Source organism: Sus scrofa, chromosome 17, assembly GCF_000003025.6.
Source record: "Sus scrofa isolate TJ Tabasco breed Duroc chromosome 17, Sscrofa11.1, whole genome shotgun sequence".
NCBI classification, from domain to species: domain Eukaryota; kingdom Metazoa; phylum Chordata; class Mammalia; order Artiodactyla; family Suidae; genus Sus; species Sus scrofa.
Window position 1 is genome coordinate 42,478,743 of NC_010459.5, and position 14,878 is coordinate 42,493,620.

Genomic DNA, 14,878 nt, shown 5'->3' on the forward strand with positions numbered 1-14,878 from the left:
CTTCCATTCAACAAGTTTTCCCAATATTTTTTTCATGCTGTACCTTAGCTCTGTTCCCCATAACAGCCACAGAAATATGCAATTTTTAAATTTACCTTTGTGTTTACCTTCCTTAATTTTGTTTTCATTGCAGGAATGTCAGCAACATAAACACAGGGAAAGGGTATTTTTGTTTACTTTAAAACTTTTTTTTGCAACATAGTATAATGGAAAAACTTAAATGTACAGAAATATTGAAGGGATTGTAGAATGAACCTCCACATACCCATCTCTTACACCATGTAACATTTTACAGTATTATTTTCATTATATATTTATCCTCCCCTCCATCCATCCTTCTCTCCATCCATCTGTCCATCCATCCCTGTATCCACCCATCCCTCCATTATCCATCTACCCTTCCATCCTTCCATCCATCCATCTGTCCATCCACCCACCCATCTTCTTACCTGATACATTTCAAACTGGATTGAAGACATCAGTACACTTCACCCCTAAGCACTTCAGCATGTACATCACTATTAATCAGAGTTCAATGTTCATTTATGATTCTTTTGTTCTTGAGGTAGGATGCACATAGAGTGAAATGCACAAGTATTAAGTGCAAAATTTGGTGAGTTTTGAAAATGCACACACCTAGAAACCCACACTCCCATCAAGTCATTAAGCGTTAATGTCACTTCCAAAAGTTACTTCATGCCCCTTCTTAGTTAAACCTCAACTCCACTCACCCCAGAGGCAACTAATATTCTGACCTTTTCCAATATTTAGTTTTTTTTTCTAGAATTTCATATAAATGAAATCATAGACCTTGTATTTTTTTTGGTAAGACTTCTTTCATTCAACATATCTTTTTTGAGACTTTTTTCCCCAAGTAGTGACACATAGCAATAGTTTATTTATTTTTATTGCTGAGTAAGTTTTCAATTGTATAAATATATGGATATACCACAATCTGTTCTGTTGATGGACCCTATGCTGTTTTCTATTTTTGTCTATTGTGAATAAAAAAGGATATAAATATTCTATTACATTCTATTCCATCCATTTATTTTTCTTCTTTGGTTATTATGAACAAAGAGGCCACGAGTATTTGATTACATTTTATTACTTTCATTTATCTTAGGTAAATACCTAGGAGTGAAATTTCTGGGTCACGGAGTAAGTATCAGTTTACATTTATAAAACACTGCTGGACCTTTTTCCAAAGTAATTGTGGAAGAGTCTGTTTTGTTCACTAACATCAAGCAGCTAGTAAATGAGTTTGGCACAAAATAAGTACCTAATAATTATTTGTTCAATTAATGAATAGAGAAAGTAAATATTAGCATAGCGAATGTTCTAACCCTTTCTTACTATTTACTAGCGAAGTGTGACCCTTCGTGAGTCAGTTAAGTTCTATGGGTTTTCAATTTCATCCTATATGGGAATAATAAAATGTGCCCGCGACAGTTACTGAAAGGATTAGAGCCAAAGGGGTGAGGATATAGTGGGGATTTTAGGAGGTGATTTAGTATAATTGTGTCCTTACTTCTGTCCCCCCCACCCTCACTTAGCACAGAAATATTGGCCCAGGCTTCGGCATAGGGAGAGTGAGACAAAGTGAAAGAGCAAGAAGTGCTTGGGCCAACCCACTGTCTCTCTCTCTGAGGCAGATGAACGCTTCTGTCTAAAGTTGGCATTTATAGACTTGACTTCTTCTACATTTTCTCCCCTTCAGATTTAATGTCTAGGTTTGTCTGATTTTCAAACTGGGTTATTTGAATGTCAAACTTTCGATAACACTTTAATAGAGGTGTCCATTAACCCGTGCTAAATTAGAGCCCAGCGTCTCTGGAAATCCATGTGACATCCACATGAATACCAAATGCCTTCATTAGGCGCAGCACTTCCGCGGTGAATACCAAATGCAGAGCCCAACTCAGCCGCTCAGACTCCGCTCCCGGGAGTTGCCAACACATCTTTGTGTTTCCTCAGCGGTACCAGTCAGCCCTGTTTGCTGTTTAATTCCAGGTGATGAGACGTGGCAATTGTGGCTTTGGCTGAAATCTGTACATGGCATCCTAATCACCAAATTCAGGGATGGAGCGGCCAGAAGGCGGGGGCAGATCACCCAGGAGTCCGGGGGGCCGAGAGGACGAGAGGACGCCCACTTAGTATGCAAGACGAATTCCAAACACTTCATAAAAGGCGATAACTTTCTTTGACCAATGAATATATTATTTATAAGTGATTCCAATGCCTCATTTTCTCCCCCCTTCCTTGCCAGTCCCCCCTGCCCCCCATTTCACAGTACGTTGTAGCACTTGTTCCATGATGAAGCCCCTCGTGATAAATAATTTATAAAGCAATTTACAAGTACATTATTTTTAGCAATAAGATAAGACCTGGAAGAAAGTGTTTTACTGATACACACACACACACAGATGCACACACACACATCATGGCTTATAAGTAGTAAGATATCAGAACACCAATAAGGAGTGGGGGCTGGGCAGGAGAGACCATGTTACAAGCCACAGAACTGGGCTCCTATACGGGAGCCATGGGAAGTGTATGGAGTGCATTTGCATAACAAGCGAGAGAAACCTCACTGAAGACAATTTTTCTCTTCCTTCTCGGCTGCTCAGATCTTTCACATGGTGTGATTCTAAGTGGAGACATTTTCCCTATTATGTCTAACTTCTCTTGACATGTCCATTGATCCAGGCCCAGCGTTAGGAGTCCTCCATAAATTATCTCAGTTTCTCTTCCCTATCTCCAGGAGGCATGGGCTATTTTTATGATTCCCATTATAAGGAGGAAGAAAGTACAGCTGTCACCTGGGCTCCGATATTCCCTCTTTGAACTCTCAATCCAGTTAAAGCCACTCATTCATTTTTTCATTCAGTCACTAAGATTCAACACGGTTTGATAAGCCCCTATTCTCCATCAGGTTTTGTGCGTACAGACTGGGGTGTGTCTATGGGTGATATATTTCTATGGCAGCTATAGCAGTGCTGTTTAAAAGAAATAAAGTGGGAGTTCCCGTTGTGGCGCAGTGGTTAATGAATCCGACTAGGAACCATGAGGTTGCGGGTTCGGTCCCTGCCCTTGCTCAGTGGGTTAAGGATCCCACGTTGCCGTGAGCTGTGGTGTAGGTTGCAGACGTGGCTCGAATCCTGCATTGCTGTGGCTCTGGCGAAGGCCAGTGGCTACACCTCCGATTCGACCCCTAGCCTGGGAATCTCCATATACCATGGGAGCAGCCCAAAGAAATAGCAAAGACAAAAAAAAAAAAAAAAAAAAAGAAATAAAGTGCATGGAGTTCCTTTGGTGGCTGAGCAGCTTGAGAACTGACATAATGTCCCTGAGGATGCAGGTTTGATCCTTGGCCTCGCTCGGTGGTTAAGGATCTGGCGTTGCTGCAAGCTGTGGCGTAGGTCGCAGATGCAGCTCAGATTTGGTGTTGCTGTGGCGGTGGCACAGGCCTGCAGTTGCAGCTCCAATTCTACACCATCCCTGGCACTTCCATATGCCCCAGGTTTGACCCTAAAAAGACAAAAAATAAGCCATAGATAAAGCCAAAATTTCTAGGAATCATAAAGTAAGAAAAAGGTGAAATTCATTTTAATAACCTATTTTCTTTAGCCCAATATATCCTAAACATTCTTATTTCATGTACTGAATATAAACATCATTAATGAGATATTCTGAATTCTTTCGTGTATTGGCTCCTAAACCCAGGGTGTATTCTCTGTTTATGACACATCTCAGTTAGGACTGGCCAGTGTCCAGGGCTCAGCATCTTCTGGCTTGTGGCTATTGGATAGGGTGGCAGAGGTTTAGAGGACAACAAAGGAGGCTGATGCAAGGGGTGAAAGTATCACCATAGTGTGACATCTGCTTTCAGAAAGACAGGACAAGCTGGTGAAGTGGGCACCTCAAGCTGAGAGGGGGAGTTCAGCTGGGAGTACAGCAGAATGGGATGGGGTCAGGTGGGAAATCAGGGGCCAATGAGATCAGCAGTCCCTGAACTTCAGTTATTCCCTGACTCCTCTAGTGATGAATGATATGATTTCTGGTCCTGTGTGTACTTGTCCTTCTGTTTCTTTACTATTTTCTTTAAACGGACTTACTTTTTTTTTCTTTTTAGGGCTGCACCTGTTGCACATGGAAATTCCCAGGCTAGGGGTTGAATCGGAGCTGCAGCTGCTGGCTTACACCACAGCCACAGCAACACCAGATCAGAGCCATGTCTGTGACCTATACCATAGCTCACAGCAACACCAGATCCTTAACCCACTGAGCGAGGCCAGGGATGGAACCCACATCCTCATGGATACTAGTGGGGTTCTTAACCTGCTGATCTACGGTGGGAACTCCTAAATGGATTTACTTCTTAAACTTCAAACAAATTCATTTAACTCTGAGATTTTTGATATCACCATTAATGGAAAAGCAGAGTGGATTGTTACAAATAAATTAACCATAAAAGAAATACAAAGCAAACAAAACAAAATTATTAGGTTCTAGCCCTATATTCTTGCTTGTGCAAAGCTTTGGAGTCTGATTTATCTTTATTAAAAGAAAAAAAAGGAAACAAAGCGAGGGAAAGCATGCCTCAGAACCAGGCAGAGTATGAGGGACTTATATTTCTGTTATTACAACAATCCCCAAACCAACAAAATATATGCACTAATGTTTTTAAAGACCTGGGCAAGGGGCACAAAAGGACAGTGATCCCTGAGAGATGCTAAAAAAAAAAAAAAAAAAAAAATGAGATGAGCCTGAGATTGTCCCAGCTTCCTATCTGGGAAGGAAAAGAGGGCGTGATCTGCCCTGCACTGAGGACTGCTCCCACCCCCCTGAACACCTCTTAGAAACAAGACCTGCAAGGACCAGACTGTTTCCAAGCAATTTAGCTTCACTCTAGAACAAAGCTAAAGAATATTTATAGGAATATAAAAACCACAGGGCTGTTGTGTAAGAAGGAGAAGCCCTGGAGGAGATTGACAGCCGAAGAGATAGAGCTGAGAGGCCAGGGAGGTGAGGGTAGCTGGAATTCACAGGGCAGAGTACCGGAGGGGCAGGTGCTGTGGAGAGGGAACCCCGCGTATCTGCAGAGGGCTGCCCTCCAGCATCAGCGGAGCGGTGGTCAATACATTCATGTGACAAGATTAGAGTGAAGAGTGCCCTGGGCTGGGGGGTAGGGGGAGGGATCAGTGTGTGATAGACCTCGAGTCTGGGATTAGTAGATGCAAACTGTTGCATCTGGAGTGGATGGGCAATGGGATCCTCCTGGATGGTACAGGGAACTATATCTAATCACTTGTGATGGAACAGGATGGAGGACAGTGTGATAGTGTGAGAAAAAGACTGTATGTATAACTGGGTCACTTTGCTGTACAGCAGAAATTGGCAGAACATTGTAAATCAACTATAATTAAAAATAAAAAATAAATTTTGTTTATCAATTAAATTCTTTTTTTTTTTTTTTTTGTCTTTTCTAGGGTGCACGTGTGGCATGTGGAGGTTCCCAGACTAGGGGTCTAATTGGAGCTGTAGCAGCAGGCCACAGCCACAGCTATAGTAATGTGGGATCTGAGCCACGTCTGCGACCTACACCATAGCTCAGGACAACACCAGATCCTTAACCCACTGAGCAAGGCCAGGGATCGAACCCATAACCTCATGGTTCCTAGTCAGATTCATTAACCACAGAGCCACGAAAGGAACTCCCCAAAAATAAACAAATTTGAAAAAAAAAAAAAAAAAGAGTGCCCTGGGGTCACAGAGAGCTGGGAACAGTGCCTGTTCCCACCAGCTAGACTGGAAACCTCTTGGTTCTCCAAGCATAGGGTGAACTACACAAATGGATCCTGCATCAGGGGAAGAATGTACTCAGGATGGGTAATACTACATCTGGAACACAGTAGATGAGCAGCACTTAAAAAAAAAAATGTTTATTTAGGTTCTTAGAACACAGCCATGGCCTCAAAGAGAGGAATTTCTCCCACCAAGATCCTTCTAACTTGCCAGGTGATGAGGGAGGCAGGGTAGGCAGTAGTCTCACTCTGAGCTCTCCCCAAGTTCACTGTTTCAATCAAGGTCAAGAAAACTTTTTCTGCCTTGGGCCAGGTTGAGTCAGAACTAAATTTAAGGAAAGAAGCAAGAAAATAAAATGTTCTGTCTGATCTGCCTGGATGAACCACAGTCCTGGCCCCAGGAGCTGGCCCCCTGGAATGGTCTAACAGACCATGGCACAGAAGAAATAGTTAATAATAAATTACAAACATGGCACAGCAACCATAGGGAGATCCCACCTCCACTTCCCTGGCCCACATGTTCACTCACTGACCTCTTCTATCCTATGGGCTTAATTGGCATCAAAGTGAAACAAATCCAATAAAATGTTTCCCTAAGCTAGGAGTGAGTTCAATGATTCATTCTCATTCTTTTTTTTTTTTTTTTCCCTCTCTCTTCTTCCTACCAACCCGCTGACCGTAGCTGATGGAAGAACAAAGGAATGGGCATCTTAGAGAAGTCGTCTTCATATTTCTCCTTGTTCTTTTGCCCTGTCACATGACTCAAGACCTTGTCCTAAAGCCTACATAAGCCACTTGGATAACATGCCATTCGTGTCCTTCCAGGAGGAGGAGGCACTAATGTGACACCTTGTTTCTACTTTTCTGTTGCCCTGTGGTGGCCATGGAAATGCTGTGCTCAGACCCCTGCTGCAGGGGACATCACTGACTGATGTCTGGGGTTACCCCAACAGTGGCACCTCAGCAGCCACGCTTCCCATGAGATGCCAATGAGTCCATGCAGTAGAGGAGGCTAAGGCAGGTTCATTCCTTTAATAAATTACTTTGATTGAGCTGTAATTGAAAAATAAAATTATAATGTATTTTAAGTGTACGGTGTGATGGTGTGATCTACAAATACCTTGTGAAAGGTTCCTACTATCAAGTTAATGCATCCATTACCTCACATGCTTACTTTTTCGTCTTCTTTTTGCTGAGAACACATAAGTTCTTCTCTCTTAGCAAATTTTGGTAATACAATACAGAATTTTCAACTATGTGGGACATTAGATCCTGGGACCTTATTCATCTTATCACTGTAATTTGTACCCTTTTAAAATAGGTGACTTTCAGAGTTCCCATGGTGGCTCAGTGGTTAACGAATCCGACTAGGAACTATGAAATTGTGGGTTCGATCCCTGGCCTTGCTCAGTGGGTTAAGGTTCCGGCATTGCCATGAGCTATGGTGTAGGTTGCAGACACGGCTCGGATCCCGCGTTGCTTTGGCTCTGGCGTAGGCTGGCAGCTGCAGCTCTGATTCGACCCCTAGCCTGGGAACCTCCATATGCTGCAGGTGCGGACCTAAAAAGACAAAAGACTAAATAAATAAATAAATAAAATAGGTGACTTTCATTTGAAGAGTTGTCATTGGCCTGGCTGAGATGTTCTCAGAACTGTGTTGCCATCTGAAAATCTTTTATCTAATCCTTCTTCCTCCCTTTTCTCCTCTTCAGGCATCAGTCCTGCAGGCTCTTTTTCATCCTTCAGGATGCTCTTCCTATTTCTTCACAAACATTTCCTGCACTAAATCTCATACATGTCAGACTCTGTCTTTGCAGAGAATCTGAATGAACACAAATGGTGCCAGGCAGCAAGATGGGGCTTGAGAACTGTCTCAGATACACGTATCCCCACTCATTTTTTTCCCATATAAGTTATTACAAACTATTGAGTAAATTTCCCTGAACTATACAGCAAGTCCTCATTAATCATCTATTATAACATGTACTCACTAACTATAGTGTGTACATATTACTCCCATCCTCCTAAGTCCTCCCTCCCCCACCACAAGTTCCCCTCTGGTAATGATGACATTGCTTTCGAAATCTGTAAGTCTATTTCTGTTCTATAAACAAGCTCTGCTGCATCACTTCTTATTAGATTCCACATGTAAGTAGAATATTTATCTTTCTCTGTCTGACTTACCTCACTCAGGGTGATAATCTCTAGGTCTATCCATGTTGCAGCAAGTGACCTTATTTCATTCTTTTTTAATGGCTGAATAATATTCCATTGTATGTATGTCCCACACCACATGGAACTATTTCTTGAGGAGAGCCAATGGTCATTTGTTACAAATTTGTTTGCATGATCCCCTTCCTTCCCAGAAGGGTCAACAGGTAGTCCTTTTGGGGATAGACACCTAGGCTGAGCATGGGTTTGCCTTTCTCGCTCACCAGCTTCAGCCAGCACCACTCCACTGGGGCTTATGAAATGCCTGATCCAGAGGCATGGAATTCCATGATATATAGCAGCCAACCAAGAGACCTGCTTCCTAGTGGAGGAGGTATTGCAGTGGCCGCTTACCCAAGTCATCTACAGGTTTGGGGGAAGTTTTTTGGACCTGCTCAGAAGTCTGAGATTTTTATTAATTAACCCTCCTTTCCTCCAGTCCTTCACAGATATCAGACCTGCATCATGATCTAAAAGCTCTTTCCACCTTCTCTTGCTAACTCTCCTTTTATTGCCAATAAAACTCTTGCATTTATGATCCTGTCTTAGTGTCTACCTTTCTGAGAACTGAGCTAATGCAAATCCCTTCTCAAAAAGAGTTTCCCCCCTCCCTGTAACTTATAGGTGGTGAGGCAGGTTGATTCTATATGTGACCTTGTATCACCCTAAAGGACTCTACTTACAAGTTCTTAATTTAACTGTGACTATTTCAAATGTATTTCTAGAGTTTTATTTCACTTTTTCTTTAGAAAAAAAAATAATTTTGGCTCAAATCCCTTGATCACCGTAAAAAAATCACAGACCCCTCTTCTGTTAATGCATTAAACGTAATTATATTTGAACTTTCTGTCGTAGGAGGAAATTAATATTTTGTGCTAATGGAAATGTTCAAACTATTTTTAAAAACTTACTTTTTGTGATAGTAGCAGTTAGAATCTTAGACATTAATTTTCCATGACATCATATTTCATGGATTTTGGTAATATGTTCCAAATGTTATGTATCTTAAATTGCGGTGATGACTAAGGGGATTTTACCATCCCGAAGGCACAGAATATCAATGTTTCCACTTTTTATTTTTTTAAAGATATTTCACTTTTAGGACAAGAGACACCCAGAAGTATAGAACAATAGTCAATAAAAACATATATGCAATTTTTACTTGTACTTGCCAAGTTTTAATTCATTTAGATTTAGCTAACCTCAAAATGTTGAGGGTTTCCAAAATATATTGTTTTTTCCCAATTTAACATAGCAAACAACTGACTCCCCTCATTTAAAAACTACTCCTGGAGTTCTTGTCGTAGCTCAGTGGTTAACAAATCTGATTAGGAACCACAAGGTTGTGGGTTCGATTCCTGGTGTTGCCGTGACCTCTGGTGTACATCACAGACGCGGTTCGGATCTGTGTTGCTGTGGCTCTGGCGTAGGACGGCAGTTACAGCTCTGGTTAGACCCCTAGCCTGGGAACATCCATGTGCCGAGGGTGCGGCCCTGAAAAGACAAAAAGACAAAAAAAGCAATTATTCCTGATTTCCCTTAAATTCCTTTCTAAGCATCCCCAAATCTGTAAACGCTCACAAAAATGATAAACAAATAATAAAAATAAGATTTTTTCCTAAATATCCCTGAAAGCAAGCTCTACTGAATTTCTGTATTTTTTGGGCAACTCTCAAGGCTTCCAGAAAATAGTGGGATTCTTGGGGATAGAGGCTAGATTATCCCTCTTGTGTTTCTGTGGTCACCAGCAGAGCGGTGGAGAGGTAGCTAGCTTTTAGTAACTGGTCCCTTCTTCTCTCTCAAATGCTTATCTTCCCATTCTGAGAACCTGAAACTGTAGAGAGGGACCTATGTTTCCTGCATGGGGCTTGTACAAAGAGAAAATAAGAAGACTTTAAAACACTGGTTTAAAGAAATAAAAGAAAAGAGACTCCAAGCTTCTGACTTTTCAAAAATTCTTACTACTCTCCAACTAAATCCCTATGTTCAGGAAATCAGACGGCTGTACCACTCTATTCTGTGAAGTCCCCTTTTGATCAAATCAAATGCTAGAAGGTCATTCCCATGATCTGTTTAGCATCAAGATAAGGTCAGGCATTAATTAATGTTGAATTACCAAAGAATTCCTATGGAAATGCATATGACATCTACATTATAACCATAATTAGCTAATTAACCAATCAATTATAATGATTAATGTGATCATAATGAATGTATGGCAAATGGTTATTAATTCCTAGAGTTTCCAAAGTGAATGCATTAATCACAGTTGAATCCATGGTATAATGTGGGTGCCTAATTGTCTTTCTGAACTCTGAATGTGATGCAATAACTTACACTTGCTTAGAACTTTTGCAGTTTATCAAGAACTTGGCACATGTTATCTTATTTTTTCCCCTTATTACGGACTCGTGAAGCACTGGAAGGAAAGTGTTACTGTTGTTTCCATTTCGAAAGTGGTAAAACTAAGTCTCAGAGAAGTCTCAGATTTTTCCAGGGTCACATTCTTTGTATTTCTTCCTTCAAACATGTCTTCCAATAATCTTGGTTGATATTTGGAGCTTTGGCTGTGAACATTTGTATCAGACCTTACCCATTATTACCCAGACCTTCAATTGCATTAGACTGTCTGGTGTTTTCCTAAAAAAATTAATCGACCTATCATATCATAGATGTAAATGGGAAGAGAATTTTACCACTGAATGAAAGAAACCCTGAGTTACTTAGGAGAAGAGGAGGGGCTCTGGGAGCTGGGATCCCAGTGCTTCTGCTGCGGGGCTGGATAGGCGTAAGGAGTCAAGACTCACTGCATTATTTTCCACCACCATTCCAAATGTACTGTAACAATTAACAAGTGTACTTGCTGAATTAGTATATATAACTAGATGAAGAGGATGAGCCAAAAAAAAAAAAAAACCTTGAAAAAAAAAAAAGAAACTAAATACTGGGGGGTCTTTCAGAACCACGACACCAAGCCTAGCAAGTAAAGAGATACTTAGACCCCTGTATTCAATTATTTTTGGATTGTCCCTGGGAAAATGCATAACTTTTGACTATGTGGTCACTTTAAATGTGAAATAAGTCAATAGGAAAATGCTGGGGGTGTGGGTGGGGGTGAACATGGAGACAAGCTCAGGTATAAGCTTGGAATGGGAAGAAAAAAAGGACATCATTCTAGGTCAGAGCCATAGCATCTGTCCAGGGCAGAAGTGGAAGAGAAAAGCTCAAAGAGCAAGGTCTTACTGCAGGCATGTTAGCACCAGAAAGCCATAGGAGACAGGGTGGTTCAGGAAGGCTGGCTTAGGGAGGGTTCATCTGGGAAGAACTTGAGGACCAAAGAGGGAGTGAAGAAAGCATACGGTGGAAGAAAAATCTAGATCAGCTGCAGCTGAAGATCGCTTTTAGGCTTTTAGTGTCTGTCTACAGGAAATGTTTTTACATGAAAGGATGTTTCAGTAGTGGATGAACTTTTTGAGGTCCGACTCTATTTCAAAGTCACTAGCACTGAAAAACATCACAGACATTTGAAACTGGCTCTGAACCTACTGAGGCTTTTAGTAAGGATTTTGATAAGTGACACCAGTAGTTCCAGAAGGGGATATCCAGAAGAGGACCAGCAAACCAGGATGGCCATGCTCACCTGTGCCATACCTGGTGTAGCTCTTAATTGAGGAAGGACCACCAGTTGAGATCAAGTTTGTAAGATAAGCTTAAGTGAGCCCACAGGTAAACTCTATGAAGTTTTTTTTTTTTTTTTAATCTCTTCTGTGTTTAACTCATCTTCAACTAATTATTATGTTGTAGGGATAAAGACCAAAGTTAAAGTACCTTTTCTAAAATGTTCTATTAATTCATTGCTCACTTCATTACTTAAATATTTAGCATATACTATGCACTGTTGGGTCCTAGGGAGATAAAGACAAATATGTATGTTTTTCCCACCAGGAACTCTTAGCTTGTAGGGCAGACAAACATAAGTGAATAAATGCCTTTTGGAAGCAGATCCACTTGGCAAATGCAGTCTTGGTTAAAGTGTGCAGAGTGCATGGAGCAGAAAATAGCCCCCTCATTACTCCAATCGAATGAGGCTGATCCAATTTAGATTATGTAAGCATGCTGGAAGAAGTTTACTAACAGGTTTCATGATATTTAATTGATTCCAGAAAGTTCTGCCACCATTTGGAGTATAGAATTGTGTATGATGGTTAGGAACATAAACATGGAAACAAGCAAAGGAAAAAAAAAGCCTTTTTTTTTTTTTTTTTTTTTTTTAAGAATGATGTTTTGGATTTCCCGTTGTGGCACAGTGGTTAACGAATCCGACTAGGAACCATGAGGTTGCGGTTCGATCCCTGCCCTTGCTCAGTGGGTTAAGGATCCGGGGTTGCCGTGAGCTGTGGTGTAGGTTGCAGACGCGGCTCGGATCCTGCATTGCTGTGGCTTTGGCGTAGGCTGGCAGCTACAGCTCCAATTCGACCCCTAGCCTGGGAACCTCCATATGCCACGAGAGTGGCCCAAGAAATGGCAAAAAGACCAAAAAAAAAAAAAAAAAAAAAAAAAAAAAGATGTTTTAATCTTGTCACTGCCACATATAGGGTGAGTTGCCCTGGACAAGTTAACTCTTGTTATTCTCAATTTCCTTTCTTTCTTCTTTTACTGGCCACTCCTGTGACATAGAGCTGCAGCTGAGTTAACCCACTGTGCCAGGCCAGGGATCGAACATGTACCTCTGCAGCTCCTGAGCTACTGTAGTCAGATTCTTAACCTACTACACCAGAGCTGGAACTCCTCAGTTTCCTTTTCTATAACAAGGCATGTTGATACTTATGTTAGGTGGACAACGAGAGATTAAAGAAGATATTATACATAAAGTACACAGAAAAATGCCCAACAATTAGTGTCTTAGCCTGGACACCCTAGAACAGAAGCTGAGACAAAGTCCTAATGTTTTACTGGAAGGTGTGAACCCAAGACAGTGAGAGTGATGCTTGGAAAGATGGGAGCAAGTACCTATGTGACCACCATTTCATGAAGGGCCAGAACTGGTCATTCAGCCATGCCAGAGATTTCTTTTCAGCAATACCATGCTTCAGAACACCCTGCAGAAAGACAGGCAGAAGGTCTCTTTTGCCAGATCTCTCCCTCCCTCCACCATCTATCAATCAAATTTTGTCCAGCCTGGTTTCAGAAATGTGGGTTTTTGAGGTGGGGGACAGGGTGGTGGCAGCAGTGCTGTTTATGTAGTCCCCAGACCAGGCTGGTCCTAAGAATATCTGCTCTAGAATCAAGGTGCTGCATAACTCCAGCTTGGAATATCTGGTTTTCTCCCAATGCCTGGTTTTGATTAAGGGCATATGTCATGTTCAGAGGCCCCTCCTCAACTCAGCCTCTGGGTTCCCTTATGTAATTAGTTTGTTTAAACTGTGTCTCCAGTTATGTTAGGTCTTGACTGTGGCTCTAAGTACAGGAGTGTAATAGGATATACCTATTAAACAGATGTTGGACCTTAATGGATATGTTCTGAAGAATCAATCGAAATGAAACTTTCAATAACTACTGTAGAACAAGAAAACGTATCTCCTTACATTAAACAAAGTAATATGGCCTCTAACTGGTTTTCTGGAGCAGTGGATTCCCCAGATAGGCCGTGTACTGGAATCAAAGAGGGGATTTTTTTCAGTTCAGATTCTTGGGCCTCCACTCACCAGCTATTTTGATTCACGGATCTGGGATAGAACTTAAGTTATCTGAATTTTTAGAGTCCTGTGACCTTGGAATGTACAATAAGGAATATAATGCTTCCAAAGCTCTTGGGATTTCCTCAGTGATGAGAACAGTGAAGGTGTCCCTCATTTTAGGTACGAAGAGCCTTTTGGACCACACCTAAGGATGGAGGCTGGTTGACAGGAAACCCAACTTGTGAGTAAAGGGTTAGAACTTTCAGCCGCACCCCCATCTCCAGGGAGGGAAGAGAGACTAGACGTTGAATTAAACATCAAAGGCCAGTGGTTTAGTCAATTCCACCTATGTAATGAAGCCTTCATAAAAAAAAAAAAAAAGGAGAGGATGGGGTTTGAGAGCTTCTGGGTTGGTGAACCTGTGGAAGTGCTGGGGGAGCCATGTGCCTGGAGAGGGCTGGAAGGCCTGCATGCTTTCCCCAGACTTTGCCCCCTGCCTCTCTTCCATCTAGCTCTTCCTGAGTCATGTCCTTTTATAATAAAACAGTGATCTAGTAAGTGAAATCTTTTTCTGATTTCTGTGAGCTGCTCTACCAAATTAATTGAACCCAAGGAAGGTGTGGGTCATGGGAACCTCTGACTTATAACCAGTGGGCTTTGATTGATGTCTGAAGTGGGTCGGAAGTAGGGCAGTCTTGTGAGACTGAACCCTTCATCTGTGGGATCTGGTGCTCGCTCCAGGTACATGGCGTCAGAATTAAGTTGAATTGTAGGGCACCCAGTTGGTGTGCAGAGAACTATGGGGCAGGGGGGAATCCCTCCCCTCCTGTGAATTGGAACTGGGATCTGCACACTTTTACGTCCCTTGAAAATTATGATGTGTGGCTGAGTTTGGAGGCCATGAGCCTGGGGACAGTCAGAGATGGTCATTTATAGCTGATCAATTGTTTGTTACTAGAGACCATTCACTGATTCATATAATTTTTGGACTTCTTGTGTGGCTTGCAGCATAGCTACTCATTCATTTGTTTTTTATCCATGGACTCATCTATTAATTGATTGATTCATTCTTCATTAGTTTAATATCCTCAGAGCACCTGGTAAGCACAAGTCATTGGATTAGACTCCTTTGGGATATAAAAGATGTTTACCAAAGATATGCTTCAGCTCTAAAACGTGTCT